Raw genomic sequence first — 14860 nt, forward strand, 5'->3', positions numbered from 1 at the left:
TAGGCTGCCCCCACCTGATACTTGCTATTGATCACAAACCCCTTGTGCCGATATTAAATGATCGTAGCTTGGATGAAATAAAAAATCCCAGGATCTTAGATATCAGAGAGCAGACCCTGATGTACCAGTTCAGGACCATATCAATACCAGGCGATGCCAATGGTGGAGCAAATGCCATGTCCCGTATCCCTACACATACCACCAAGGTCGCCGCAGCGGAATTGGATAGCATGGAAGAAGCGTTGCAAGCTGGAATAGAATCCCGATACAACCAAGAAACATCTCCTATCAAGATGGTGCGCATACAGCAAGAAGCCGCGATGGATCACCAATACATGAACCTCGTGGAAACAATAGAACAAGGATTCCCTGAACACAAGGATCTTCTACAGCCAAATATTAAAGAGTTTTGGAATATGCGAAGCGACCTATACACAGTTCAGTCTCTAGTATTCAAGGAAGGCCGCATATTAATTCCAAAAAACCTACGTCGCGAACTCATCGACCAACTCCATGTTGGCCACCAGGGGGTCAACAGTATGAGCAGCAATGCCAGACAACGTTTTTTTTGGCCTGGTATGAGAGCACAATTGCAGGAAAAGCACAATCAGTGCAAGCGCTGTAACGAAATTGCCCCATCAAACCATAAAGAACCTGCAATGGAGCCTGTCCACCCAGAATACCCTTTCCAGTCGACAGTAACAGATATTTTCAACATGGCGGGACCCCCATACAACTCTGATGAGTGGAGGACATTTCTCAAAACATGGGGCATATCCCTCCGAGTCTCGTCGGCATATTATCCACAAAGCAATGGCAGAGTTGAGGCAGCTGTCAAGCATATGAAGAGGATATTAACAACAAATGTTAGCCCCAATGGTTCACTGGATACGGATGAAGTGGCAAAAGCACTGCTACTCCATCGCAACACACCACCACCTGACATAGGTGCGTCACCATCAGAACTTCTATTCGCTCGTCCCCTGAATGACCACTTACCAAACCCCCAAAGATTTTGCCGTGAATGGTTGGAACTCGCCGACATGCGCGAGAGGGCCATTAACCAGCGTTTCCTCAACAACATGAAACACACTGAAAACAGGCAACAACTCAACCCACTAAGAATTGGGGAACATGTGTCTATTCAAAACCAACATGGACACAAACCACTGCGCTGGGATAACACCGGCACGATTGTTGAAACTCTCCCCCACAGACAATACCGTGTATTAGTTGATGGTAGCAGAAGAACCACACTCCGAAACTGCCGTTACCTTCGCAAAATAAGCACGGATAGCCGCAACCTGGCTCATGATGACACCCTAACAGATGACCTACCAAACAGAATCAGGATTCATTCCCCACAGTCACCTACAAACTCAAACCCGGTACGCCCAGACAGCCAACAACACCCTCAAATACAAATAACACCAACCCCACCTTCCACACCAGGTACTCAAATAAAGAATGAACCCCTGAAAATGACAGATACAGGGCAGAATGAAAGATCTGAAGCTAGGGCTAGACCTATCCGTAACAGACGATTACCATCTAGATTTAAGGACTTCCAGCTTGGATGATAATAATAATAGTGGTAATAATAATAATGATAATAATAAAAAAAAAAAGACTTTAAATAAAAAAGAAATAAAAATAAAAATAAATAAATAAAAATAACATGTAAACGTAACACTGAGTTATGTACCCTTAACCCGAGCTCTCCAGGAAGGAGAGAGAAAAAGACACTGTCATGGCGGACCCAATAAAGGTACACATGTACGTTGCTTATCGAGGCTAACTACTGTGTCTTGTTGTCTTTCCCTTATGAGTGAAGTCCTTCCCTCTTAATTATACAGACGCAAGATGGGTGCACTATTTTGCAATAATATCCTGTGTACCAATAATGTTTGTCTTGAATTTTACAGGTAGGGTTTTTTGTTTTGTGATTGTCTCATTTCTTGCCTTCAACAGATTAGTTAAAATTCCCATCTGGACATAAAATAATTCCTACATTATATTTCATTAAAAGTTACTAATAAGAATCAATATCCATTTGTTTTCATAGTAGAAAGAAGGTTCGATGAGAAAGGTTGGGCATTTTTTTTAATTAATAAGTTTATACAGTTTTTGATGATCATACGTTTAAGGCTTAACGAGCTGTGTGTCTGTGTTTTCGTTAATATCTACGTGCGGATGTTTATGACCGTGTATGCATGAGCTGAGGTCACAGCAAGCAGCTCCGAGACGCGACAGAAGGGCAGAATGAGGCTGAGGCGACGTCAATCTTAGATCTGCCGTGGATTTCGGCTCAACTGTTAATTGAAGAAAAATATGGGATTTTATAAATCCAAGTTGGATTGAAAACGGCATTTTTTTTTTAATTCTAAGAAATGCATCTGATTGGTCTATGTTTTTATTTGTTTTTATTAATTCAGGTGAGTGTATGCGCAGAGAAACTTGCGCAGAAACGAGTTCAAGCATAATTAATTTTTGACGCTGGAGTGTAAACATCGTCGCCACACTCTAAACGGGAAAAAGTTATTTCAATTCATGTTTTTACTAATAGAATGTTCGATGATTTCCAGTTTGTTCTATAAATCACAATCGGAAACATTCTTGTTGATATGGATTCTCTCGTAAAAGATTTTATTTGTTTCGTCACGGAAAAGGGTAACGTTATTTACCTCATTCCCACAGCAGGATGATGTGACTCAGAACTCGGAAAGTAGGATTTGAAGAGCCAGAGGAAGAGCACCCTGGCTTGCAAAAAATAATAATAATAATAATAATAATAATAATAATAATAATAATAATAATACTTAGCAGCCCTATCGGCAAGATGGTAAAACCTTGAAGTGTGGACCTCTTAGTATACCACAGGATCAGAGACACACCTCATTTAAGAGAGAACAGGATACTTCAACAAATGATCTAGACTCTGTTGGCCTTGGTGGCAAGGGAAACTCTGACACGTAGAAGAACATCACACGTAAAGACAAAAAAAAATGTGCGCTCTTAAAAGAGAAGCCCCCCCCCCAAAAAAAATAGAGATAAAAAAAGAAAGAGATAAAAAAAAAGAGGGGAGAGAAAATATCGACAAGAATTGATAAGATGTGTAGAAAAAAATGAGTTTGATGAATGTTACTTACATTTAGCAGGCTCAGCGACGGGGGATATTGTGACCAACTTGAATGTCTATCTACTTCTGATATTTATAGTCAGGATTGAGTAGGAGGGGTGGGAGGTGATTACAACCTATATATTCAGGGTTGGTCTCTCTATCTGTTCTCAGTCTCTACTGTGGAAAGACATTCAGACCATGTCTAACCGCACGTTGTGAATTATTTCCCGGCATTTTTCTAATTTGCTACAAATTTGAAAAAAATCGGACCCACTTGACCACTCGTTGGCCATTTAAGGGCTTTTCTTGTTTGGCTATAGGAACCGACCCCTTCTTTGGGTGAGTGGTCCCTTAAGCATTGTTTTTGTTTACTTGTACCCAATTGGGTTTGTTGTTGTTTTTACTAATTGTTGTTTTCCATTCTTTGCAGATAGTCCAATGTCTGGACCCAACTTAAACAGCCGGCAGAGCTAGAGAAAACCGACGTGCCTTTTTAGGCGAAGGTCCCCCTGGTTTCCAGATCGGCGGGTTGGGAAAGGGCACTGGGCCAACACTTAGGGGGGCAGGCCTCTGCCTCTTCACCATGGGGGACGCCCCTGGTGTAGCGATCGTGAAGGGTTTTGGGGATGCCACTTTGAAAAGGGATACTGGGGTCGCCGCCCCGTCCGTGAGTTTGGTTGGTGCATGTTCGGGGGTCACTACCCCAGGTTCGGTTGCAGTCGGTAGGGTGACGGCTGCAGAGGTTGCCTCCCTAAAAGGCAACCCCAGTTCGAGGTCGAGATCGGTTTCGGGGGATGCCATCCTAAAAGGCACCCCCAAGGCGGGTATGGTCTCGGGGGTCGCCACCCCTAGTGGTTCGAGCGAGTATACTGGCAGTACAGAGATAGTGGTTGTGGTGGAAGCAACGCAAGAGCTAATGACGGAACCCTTCTCATTTGCAAGTATAGAAGGAGTGACACCCTGGAGGACGTCGGCAACAGTAGTGGCCACAACCAAGGAGCAGACAGTTGAGGCATGGAAACAACTGCTGGAAACCACTCCAGACGCCGAGAGCATTGACGAAGAGTATAGAAGGACAAGGAAGAAGACCGGTCAAACGTTGGTGGGCCCGCAATGAGGAAGAAGCCGCGTCAACACCACCACTAATGCAGTTGCAATCTGAAATGAATAGCCCTCATAAACCGGCAGCAGAGGGACTGAGGAAGACGAAATCCCTTGAAGTAATTGTTGTGGATGGGTGCTCCCCAGGAGTGGGGGATCAATGGAAGTGACGCCAGTCAGTGCGGTCGATTGGCCAGCCCTCACAGCGAGTGACTCATTCCCAATACCACCGGGGCAGAAGCCGAGAAGTGACAGCCAGCCAGCAGCCGGCACGCCCAAAGAACCTGAAAAGACTACAACAACATGGGGCCTCAAGGAAGGTCAGAAAAAAACCCTGAAGTACTATCGGGATCTTTTCAATAACAAATTCAATGACTACGTGGAGGGAAACGCCCTAAAAGTGTTGCCAGGGAGACTGGAGGAGATTCAGCTGAGATTGGTTTCCCTGGTAAACCTTGAAGTAAAAGGAAGGGGTCTCACCGGGATCCCCAAAGAGAAGATGTTAGAAGTACTGGGCGAATTGAAGGTCCCTGCCCAGTATATAGTCCAGCGCAGTTATGCCATGTGGGATCTCCTTTTATCAACAAAGGAGGAAGCGGAAAGAATAGCAAAAGGGGACCTCACATGGAAGAAAAGGATGAAACCGGAGTACCAATCGAAATGGAGAACTATGGTCACGGTGATGGGCATGCCGTATTTCATAGATGGGGACCAGCTGGGAGTGACAATGTCTCAGTTTGGTGAGGTATAGGGGGTAGAGCCAGTGATGGGGCCCTGAAATATACGAACTGGCGACTACAAGATCCCTATGAGAGTGGATAAGAAGGGATTCAATGAGATCTCTTCCCAGCTGATATGCGAGGGCTGGCAAATGCTGGTGATAGTCAAGGGGAGAAGGCCGCACTGCTGGCAATGCCACAAACCGGGGCATGTAGCCAAATTTTGCCCCCAGAAACAGGTGCCCGAGAAGGCAGAGGAAGCAACGAGGAAGCCAGCAGAGGAAATGGAGGAGAATAAAGAGACCGAAGAATGCGAAGCCGTCACCTGGAGCCAGGTTGCCTCAAAAAAGGCAAAAAGACAGGAAGGGCTGGCTCCCCAGGCAACACTGAGAGGAGCGGCAGTGACGGCCAAGCGGAAACTCGATGTGAGCTCCTCCGAGTCTGAAGGAGAGGAGGAGAGGGGCAAGACCAAACAGGCAGGAAAAAGAGAATGGAAAGAACACCAAGACGAAGAAACTGAGCCTCCAACCCAGATCCCCCACGAGGAAGCTCAGCCCACCCCTCCCCTATTCAACACCCTCGAAATAAAGGAGCAAGGTGAAGCTCCGGTTACAGAAGCACCAGTGATAGAAGCAGAGATGGCAGAGAAGAAGCAATACAAGCAAGAGGCGGCCCCCAGAGAGGAAAAAAACAAGAAAAACGTGAAGTGACGGCAGAAAGAGCCTCATCAACCTCTCAAAGGTTGACGGGAAGGAGGTCGCCGATCCCTGGAACTTCAGTGATGCCGCACAGCTCATTACATTCGTGAGACCAAATAGGGGAGGGAGAGCAAAGGCCTTGTAGAGGATGTTGGAGGCTGGAAAAACTGTCTTCAAGGGATTGCGTATAATTGGCGGGGAGTACCTATCGCTTGGGCAAATTGCCCAAAAATGTGAAGGGAGGGTCCCCATTTACGTTCACCCATCCTTTTATAGGGCATTAAAAGTGATGTTCCCCTTGAACGTCGGGATGCCTGGCACAAGACGGACGGCTTATGTCCGACCTGCTCATGGGCAGTCTTGGTCAGACCTTCGATGGACTTACTCCCGAAGATTTCAGACCCATCTGTGACGAATACTACTAGTTAGGGAATAATGGCAACGGGTTTGAACCTAGCTAGTTTTAATGCGAGGGGCATGAGATCCCGAAGCAAGGCTGCTCGCGAGCTGAGAGATCTTGTGGCCTTTGAGGTAGACGTAGCTGTGCTGCAGGAGACCCACTTTGTTGGGACTGGGGATTGCTGTGTGCTGGCAAACGACTTTGACGTTTACTCAGCATATGGCAATCTCTGTAGCTATGGGGGTTTCTGTTCTAGTGAGTCGCACCCTGTCTGCGATGGTTACCGTTGTCCACACGGACGCTCGTGGGAGGTTGGTCATGGTCGATGTTGCTATTAAAAGCGGCGAGTTCCGGATCATGCCAGTTTATGCACATAACATCTGCAGTGGGAGGGTTTCCTTTTTTTGGCGGGTGGAGATGTTTCTCTCTTCAGGTCCGGAGTGGGTATTGTTAATGGGGGACTGGAATGCCATCCTAGACCCCAAATTAGATAAGGTCAGGGGGCTAGAGGGTGGGAGAGGTGTGAAAGCAGCCTGTCTGACCTGATGGCCTCATGCGATCTTATCGACAGATTCCGTCTGGATCACCCAGGGAGGGAGGTGTGGACGTGGCAAAATCATATGGCCTCCTGTCCAAGTACCTACTTGGATAGGATGTTAGTTAGAAGAGGCGACATAGATTTCTTATCTTGTTCCACATTCCACTGGCTAGGTCATTCGGACCACAAACTAGTTATGGCCCATTTGAAGTTAGGTAATAGGCCTAGGTTGGCTGGCTACTGGAAGTTGAACGCCTCCTTGTTGGAGTTGGAAGACTTCCAGCAGCAGCTGACAACACTAATTCAGCGGGAGTTAGTGGGGGCGGTTACTGGGAGTAGCTGGTGGGTTAGACTTAAGGCTACCATTAGGCACTTTGACGCTGTGGAGCGTGGGGCCGCCCTAAGACGTGGCTCAGACGAGTACTTTCGGGAGGTGAAAAACCTGGAAGGGCGCACTCATATCGGCACAAGAGATTTGCAACGGGCTTCGACAACATTTGGAGGAGCGCTTCACCCAACTACCCAGACTCTGCGGCCAGGAGTTTGGCAGCTATTTAGCTGGCTTGCCCCGCCTTACTGCGGCCCGAGTGGCTAGCTGCGAGGGGATGGTTATGGAGCGTGAGGTCATTACTGCGTTGAAGCAGGTTGGCTATAACAAATCTCCAGGACTCGATGGTCTGCCCTACAAACTGTTCTTGAGGTTGTTGCCCATGTTTGTGCCCCTTCTGAAGGGTGTGTTTAACCACTGGTTTGCACAGGGCTCGATCCCTGGGCAGGTTACCAAAGGAGTGGTCACGCTTCTGAAGAAGTGAGAATGGTATGGTGGGGGGAATCTAGATGACTATAGGCCCATCACTCTGCTAAACACAGAGTTGAAGATTTTGTCCCGCGTTCTTGCAAACCGACTGCAGGTTGTTATCGGTGACCTGGTCGAGCCGAATCAGAACTACGCTGTGAAGGGTTGATCAATTTCAAACACATTGCACGTGGTGTGCACGATCATAGAGGGTTTAAAAACCGACACAGAAGCCGCACTGATCAATTTAGATTAGTTCAAGGCGTTCGATAGGGTCGACCATGGTTTCTCGGAATCTGTTATAGAGACCACCGGCTTTGGTCCGGACTTCCACAAGTGGGTCTCCGTTCTGTATCGTGATCCCATAGTAGTGGTGCAAGTAAATGGTAGGTTGTTGGAGCCCTTTGGGGTCTCTCGGTCGGTGCGCCAGGGTTGTCCGCTGTTGCCTCTGTTATATGTCCTGGCGTTGGAGCCCTTCCTTCACAAATTAAGGGACGAGGTGACGAGACCAGTCCTGCGTGGCATAGCTCTACCTGCGTATGCTGATGATGTCACCGTTTTCGTTGCATGCTGAAGCGATATTAGAGCGGTGATGGAGGCTATCGCTGAGTATGAAGTTGTCACAGGGGCCGTAGTCAATCGCAACAAGTCCGTTGGCCTGCGGTTGGGCGCCTGGACTGGGGTAAACTCGCTTCCAGGTGCATTCGACTGGACAGATGGCCCAGTTAAGATCCTCAGAGTGTGGTTTGGACCTGGACTCCAGCTGGACAAGAATTGGTCGGAGGTACAGACAAAGGTCGAGTCATCGGTAGGGACTTGGATTTAGAGGAAATTGTCCTTGAAGGGTCGTGCGGGGGCATGTGCTACTTATGTGTTTCCGCTGAGTCTTTACCGCTTGTTTGTTCTTCCCCTGCCTGTGGACCGCTGTAAGGCTTTAGAGCACCTCCTGTTTAAACTTCTGTAGAAGGGAGAAAAGCCGTATGTCCGTAGGTCTGTACACAGAAACTTGGCGAGGGAGGCTTAGGAATGCTGACTTGCGGAGTCATAAGCACACCGAAAGATTGGCATTCCTGAGTCAGACACTGTTAGAGGAAACACACTGGGTACCAACCATGGAGCAAACCTTTCCACGGCTCATATCCTCTGAAGAGTGCAGAAGACCGGCGGGGGAATCAGGTTTCCTCACCAAATGCCAAGCCGCCCTTAAAGCATTGCTGGGGTCCAGTGACCTTGCGTGGTCTAGGAGGAGGCTATATGAGGATTTAGTGGTGGGAACCACAAACGATCCACTGGTGGAGCAGCTACATCTGTCGAGGGGGGAAGTTCTCTCGGTGTGGAGTTGGGCGCCAGCCAGTAGCCATATCAACAATTCAGAATTTTCCATCACATGGAGGCTAGTCCAGGACGCGCTGCCACTCTTTCGCAGACAAGCCAGGGACTGCAGGGATAGAGAATATTATTATCCCCCCTGCCCACGCTGCAATGATGAAGAGGAGGAGGAGATGAGAGAACATGCGTTCTTTCATTGCAGCGGAGTTCAGAGTCTCTGAGAGTGTCGGAGGGGTAACGGCTCGCATCGACCCCAAGCGGTCGATGCCACTTGATTTAGCGTACGTAGTTGACAATGTGGACCCGCTGTTTGATGGGGAGAAACGGTCGGTGTTTCTAGCGGTCCTAGCTGTAGCTAGGTTAGTGACATGGGTTTCACCTCTGGGCATTGTCTATGAGGGGTAATCTGTTTCGGATCACGATCTGGTTGTTTATTTTAAGCATCAACTTAAAATAAAGATCAGATGTGATTGGGAAAGATTGCACCACATAGACTTTGATTGGAGATAGTTACACAACACTAGTTTGTACATCCGACGAGGCGCTAGGTTTGAGTTTGTTTTCCCGCCCTAGTAGTCATTGGTTGGATGGTGCTGGAGTCCCTATTTTTTCAGAACGCTTGACGAACAAAAGTCCCTCGGGTAGAGAGTAGTTAGGCAGAGTAACCACCCAGAGTGGAAAACAAATTCTTTATTAGGGCCTAGACTAGTGTAAGAATGAGTGTTGATCCTGTTCCCGACTCTTTATTTTTCATCGGCACTAGGAGAGCTTCCGAAGATGCCCAGTCCACCTATTTGTTTTGTCCCTGGCCAATTTTAACCCCTTACGCATTATATCTTGGAAGACACCATCCATCCCTGACGACCCCAACCCTATGTTATTTTTGCAGAAGTGCTGTCCCTTAGGTCCTCCACTCCCCATTAGGGAACGACCTGCTTGTTTTCACGCCTCCTTTGAGGGGACTGGAAGACAGTGGGCGTTCCATTTGATGATTAGCGAGTAGGTAGGGAGGGACCCCTTACTAACCCGCCCCCATAGGCATTTTGTTTAATTGTTTTATTTTTTCTTTCTTTTTAGGTGTTTGCTAGTTTTGCCCCCTCCCCTTCATCTCACCCCCATTATATATATATATAAAAAAAATACCTTTGTTTTGTAAACATTAATTTTGTTTTGTTTTTTGTAAATATGTTTGTCTTTTTCAACAGAATGCATGTCGCCTGCCATCCCGCTGGACAAGAATTGGTCAGAGGTACAGACAAAGGTCGAGTCGTCGGTAGGGACTTGGATTCAGAGGAAATTGTCCTTGAAGGATCGTGCGGAGGCATGTGCTACTTATGTGTTTCCGCTGAGTCTTTACCGCTTGTTTGTTCTTCCCCTGCTTGTGGACCGCTGTAAGGCTTTAGAGCACCTCCTGTTTAAACTTCTGTAGAAGGGAGAAAAGCCGTATGTCCGTAGACAGGTCTGTACACAGAAACTTGGCGAGGGAGGCTTAGGAATGCCTGATGTGCGGAGTCATAAGCACACCGAAAGATTGGCGTTCCTGAGTCGGACACTGTTAGAGGAAACACACTGGGTACCAACCTTTCCACGGCTCATATCCGCCCCTGCCACTGAAGGTTGCAGAAGACCGGCGGGGGAATCAGGTTTCCTCACCAAATGCCGAGCCGGCCTTAGAGCATTGCTGGGGTCCAGTGACCTTGCGTGGTCTAGGAGGAGGCTATATGAGGATTTAGTGTTGGGAACGACAAACGATCCACTGGTGGAGCGGCTACATCTGTCGAGGGGGGAAGTTCTCTCGCTGTGGAGTTGGGCGCCAGCCAGTAGCCATATCAACAATTCAGAATTTTCCATCACATGGAGGCTAGTCCAGGATGCGCTGCCACTCTTTCGCAAACAAGCCAGGGACTGCAGGGATAGAGAATATTATTATCCTCCCTGCCCACGCTGCAATGATGAAGAGGAGGAGGAGATGAGAGAACATGCGTTCTTTCATTGCAGCGGAGTTCAGAGTCTCTGGGAGTGTCGGAGAGGTAACGGCTCGCATCGACCCCAAGCGGTCGATGCCACTTGATTTAGCGTACGTAGTCGACAATGTGGACCCCCCGTTTGGTGGGGAGAAACGGTTGGTGTTTCTAGCGGTCCTAGCTGTAGCTAGGTTAGTGACATGGATTTCACGTCTGGGCATTGTCTATGAGGGGCAATCTGTTTCGGATCACGATCTGGTTGTTTATTTTAAGCATCAACTTAAAATAAAGATCAGATGTGATTGGGAAAGATTGCACCGCATAGACTTTGATAGGAGATGGGTACACAACACTAGTTAGTGCATCCGACGAGGCGCTAGGTTCGAGTTCGTTTTCCCACCCTAGTAGTCATTGGTTGGATGGTGCTGGAGTCCCTATTTTTTCAGAACCCAGCCCCTTGACGGACAAAAGTTCTTCGGGTAGAGAGTAGTTAGGCAGAGTAACTACCCAGAGTAGAAAACAAATTCTTTATTAGGGCCTAGACTAGGGTAAGAATGAGTGTTGATCCTGTTCCCGACTCTTTATTTTTCATCGGCACTAGGAGAGCTTCCGAAGATGCCCAGTCCACCTATTTGTTTTGTCCCCGGTCTATTTTAACCCCTTATGTATTATATCTTGGAAGACACCATCCATCCCTGACGACCACAACCCTATGTTATTTTTGCAGAAGTGCTGTCCCTTAGGTCTTCCACTCCCCATTAGGGAACGACCTGCTTGCTTTGAGGGGACTGGAAGACAGTGGGCGTTCCATTTGATGATTAGCGAGTAGGTAGGGAGGGGCCCCTTACTAACCCGCCCCCATAGGCATTTTGTTTAATTGTTTTTTTTTTCTTTCTTTTTAAGTGTTTGCTAGTTTTGCCCCCTCCCCTTCATCTCACCCCCATTATATATATATATATATATATATATATATATATATATATATATATATATATATATATAAAAAAATACCTTTGTTTTGTAAATATTAATTTTGTTTTGTTTTTTGTAAATATGTTTGTCTTTTTCAACAGAATGCATGTCGCCTGCCATCCCGTAAGTTGGGGAGTTATACTGATTTTAAATAGGTCCATGGTAAGAATGAAGGCGTTTTAGTATGATAGTGATTCCAGTGTAGGAATAAACTAATAAAGTACTTGTTTTCATGCAAGTCTAGCCTAGCTTAGCACAGACCCCTGCACACCCCACTTCCCCCTACTGGCCCTACTGCCTAAGCTGCGTTGGACCCCAAATGAGGCCTTGGTAGTAGATAATGTCCAGGCCGGGGCCGACGGGCTAAATAAACTCAGTCTGTACTGTGTTATCATAGAGACCAGACCGTTAGTCTTCTACTCTGGAATTTTAGATAGTTCTGTTACCAGACCCATTGGGCGGGTCGCTTAAGGAGGATTTCTTTTTTGCAACCCCGATGCTACCTGCACCTTTAAGCATCACCCTTCAACCCCCTTTTTTTTTTAATTAAATTGCAAAAATGAATTTTTAAGAATTATCCTTTTTCGCTGACCTGTGACATAATTGATCAACTCGTTATTCAGCATGGAAGTTTCCAGGGAACGGATCCTTCAACGGACAACTGTACTGAAGATAAAGGTTGAGGAACGGTTGAAGCTGTGTCATGGAGATAGAGTGACCCCACACGCTTATGTCATCTTCCACAAAGATATTTTGGAGTATATTCATGAAATGGAAGTATGCATCACGGAGCTGGAATTAGCTCAAATTCCAGAGACGGATGTACTGGAAACAGAAGTTAGTTGGGCATCACAACTCATGGAATACATTATAGAGTTGGGTGAATTGGATGATTACTTGGCTGCACCTACTGCCAGTTCTTTCATGGATACAACTCGTCATTCGACATCAGGAAGAAGTTCAGCTTCTTTTGTAGTTAAAACTCCACAGATACAGATCACTGGCCCACATGCGGACCCACGGTGGTTCTGAGATGGCTGAGATGAGTTTCCAGAATTTTTTGTCAAGATTTGAAAACTGTGTGGTTGGTATGGCTAATGATGCTAACGTTTAAATTTCTTAAAATGTTCCCTTATGGACAGAGCCTTGAGGCTAATCAACCATCTGAGCTGCACAGATGCAAATTATCAACGTGCCCTTGCTTTACTGAAAAAGGAATACTTAAATATCGATGAGATCATTGATCAAATATTCCAAGACATATTTGATTATACACCAAGGAAGGAGATCTCCTACTCGAATTTTGGCGAGTTTATTTCCAGGACTGCTTCCCTCTTGGAGGAGTTAGGAAACGCTTATTCCTGTGACTTTTCTGTGAATACTTCAGGTGGAGCTCGTTTAATGGCCAAGATTCTGTTTATGGAAGTTTCCTAAGGAGCTAAAGGGGGGAATGATTGGGCTGTCGGGGAGCCGCATACCATCCTTGTCTCCCATACAGTGAATGAGCCAGTTGTTGATAGGGACGGAGAGCCATCGTGTTTATCTTCCATTCTAGAAGACCCTGTGTGTGTGTCCAATATGCAATACTCCTCAATTAGATAAGGACATGATTGAATGCGACTCATGTGATGAATGGTATCATTTCCAATGTGTTGGCATCGATGAGGCACCCCCAAGAAGCCGGAAATGGTACTGCCCTGTGTGCACCACAAAAACAATGTAGAGGAAGACCAAGCCTGCTACCTGCCTAAAATTGTAATCAGCAATAGCATGTTGTAAGGGACAAGGAGGATACCATGTTCCTTATAAACAGTGGATTGGACATTTTTATTTTATTTTTTTTCTGAGCTTCAGTTTAATGATTTTTTTTAACCTTTTGAATTTTTTTTTTTCTTGTTGGGAGTGTGTGGAAAAAAAAAGTTGGATGAATGTTACTTACATTTAGCAAGCTCAGCGACGGGGGATATTGTGACCAACTTGAATGTCTATCTACTTCTGATATTTATAGTCAGGATTGAGTAGGAGGGGGTGGGAGGTGATTACAACCTATATATTCAGGATTGGTCTCTCTCTATCTGTTCTCAGTCTGTACTATGTTATCATAGAGACCAGACCGTTAGTCTTCTACTCCGGAATTTTAGATGGTTCTGTTACCAGACCCCGTTGGGCGGGTCGCTTAAGGATGATTTCTTTTTTTGCAACCCCGATTGCTGCCTGCACCTTTTAAGCATCGCCCTTCAACCTTTTTTTTTATCAGATGCAAAAAAAAAAAAAAAAAAAAATCCTACCTGGAATGTCCATATCTTATGACGAGGTTCTTCTCCCCCAAAAGTCTTGTGTCTCAGCAGCTCTTAATGATTGGATCAAAGGGATGTTGTCGAAATTTGATTGACAAGCAGAATGAATTAAACAGACAAAGAAAATTGATAAAAGTAGTCCATTCTTTAAAAATGGCATATTATCAGACGGAATTTCCAAGGTTTGCGAATTCAACAAAAATTAAGCAAAGGAAAAAATATATTTCTCCCAATAAAAAAAGTGTATTCTTCTTATCATACTACTACTACCACCACTGCTACTACTATTAATAATAATAATAATAATTGTAATATCAGTATCAACTGGCACCACACCAAATAGTCGTGAAAAGACATCGAGGATGGAAAGACCGATGAGAGAAAGCGTTAACCAGGCCTCAAATGGATGAGTGCATAAAAGACTGAGATCTTAGGGAGGCTTATTGTCACCCAAATTCCAGTGAGGACCAATGGTCGTTGCCAGGGGAAAAATTAATGGTAAACGGCTGTTGCGATAACGCAAATCCATTTGCAAAGGCTATCGAAAGAGGTGGAGAGTACTGGAAATTTGTGGAGACTTGTTGTCACCTAGACTCTAGGGAACACCACAGGTTGTTGGCAGAGAGAAATCTTAGATCATGGCTTGTGTGAGAACTAGTGAAAAAAAAACAAAAAAAAACCTATAAATCTAATTTTATATTGCGCAGATTTTCCCTTTTCTTTTTAACAAACATTTGATAATTTGTTGCTTATTCAAGTTGACAATTTGGGGCAATAAAAACTAAAGAAAATGCGGAAAAGTCTGTATGCTGTACAAGTATGTGTATCAGAATTTTTGTAGGAATTTTTGACACCCCTAACACGAAACTGCGAATAAAATATAAACAATTCGTAATTTCTCTTTTAAAAGTGGGTTGTTTATTTT

General features: G+C 45.7%; 1 long non-coding RNA gene across 1 annotated transcript in view; it reads right to left on the reverse strand.

The window, feature by feature from the left end:
• Positions 1 to 14609, reverse strand: part of LOC145263119 (uncharacterized) — a 28277-nt gene extending 13668 nt beyond the window's left edge. The window contains exon 1 of the long non-coding RNA XR_013864479.1: positions 13927 to 14609. This is a non-coding gene — a long non-coding RNA (uncharacterized LOC145263119). The remainder of the gene's footprint in view (positions 1 to 13926) is intronic.
• Between the last annotated feature and the right edge of the window lie 251 nt (positions 14610 to 14860).

Source organism: Euprymna scolopes, chromosome 38 (assembly GCF_053919585.1).
Source record: "Euprymna scolopes isolate OS-2025 chromosome 38, ASM5391958v1, whole genome shotgun sequence".
NCBI classification, from domain to species: Eukaryota; Metazoa; Mollusca; class Cephalopoda; order Sepiida; family Sepiolidae; genus Euprymna; species Euprymna scolopes.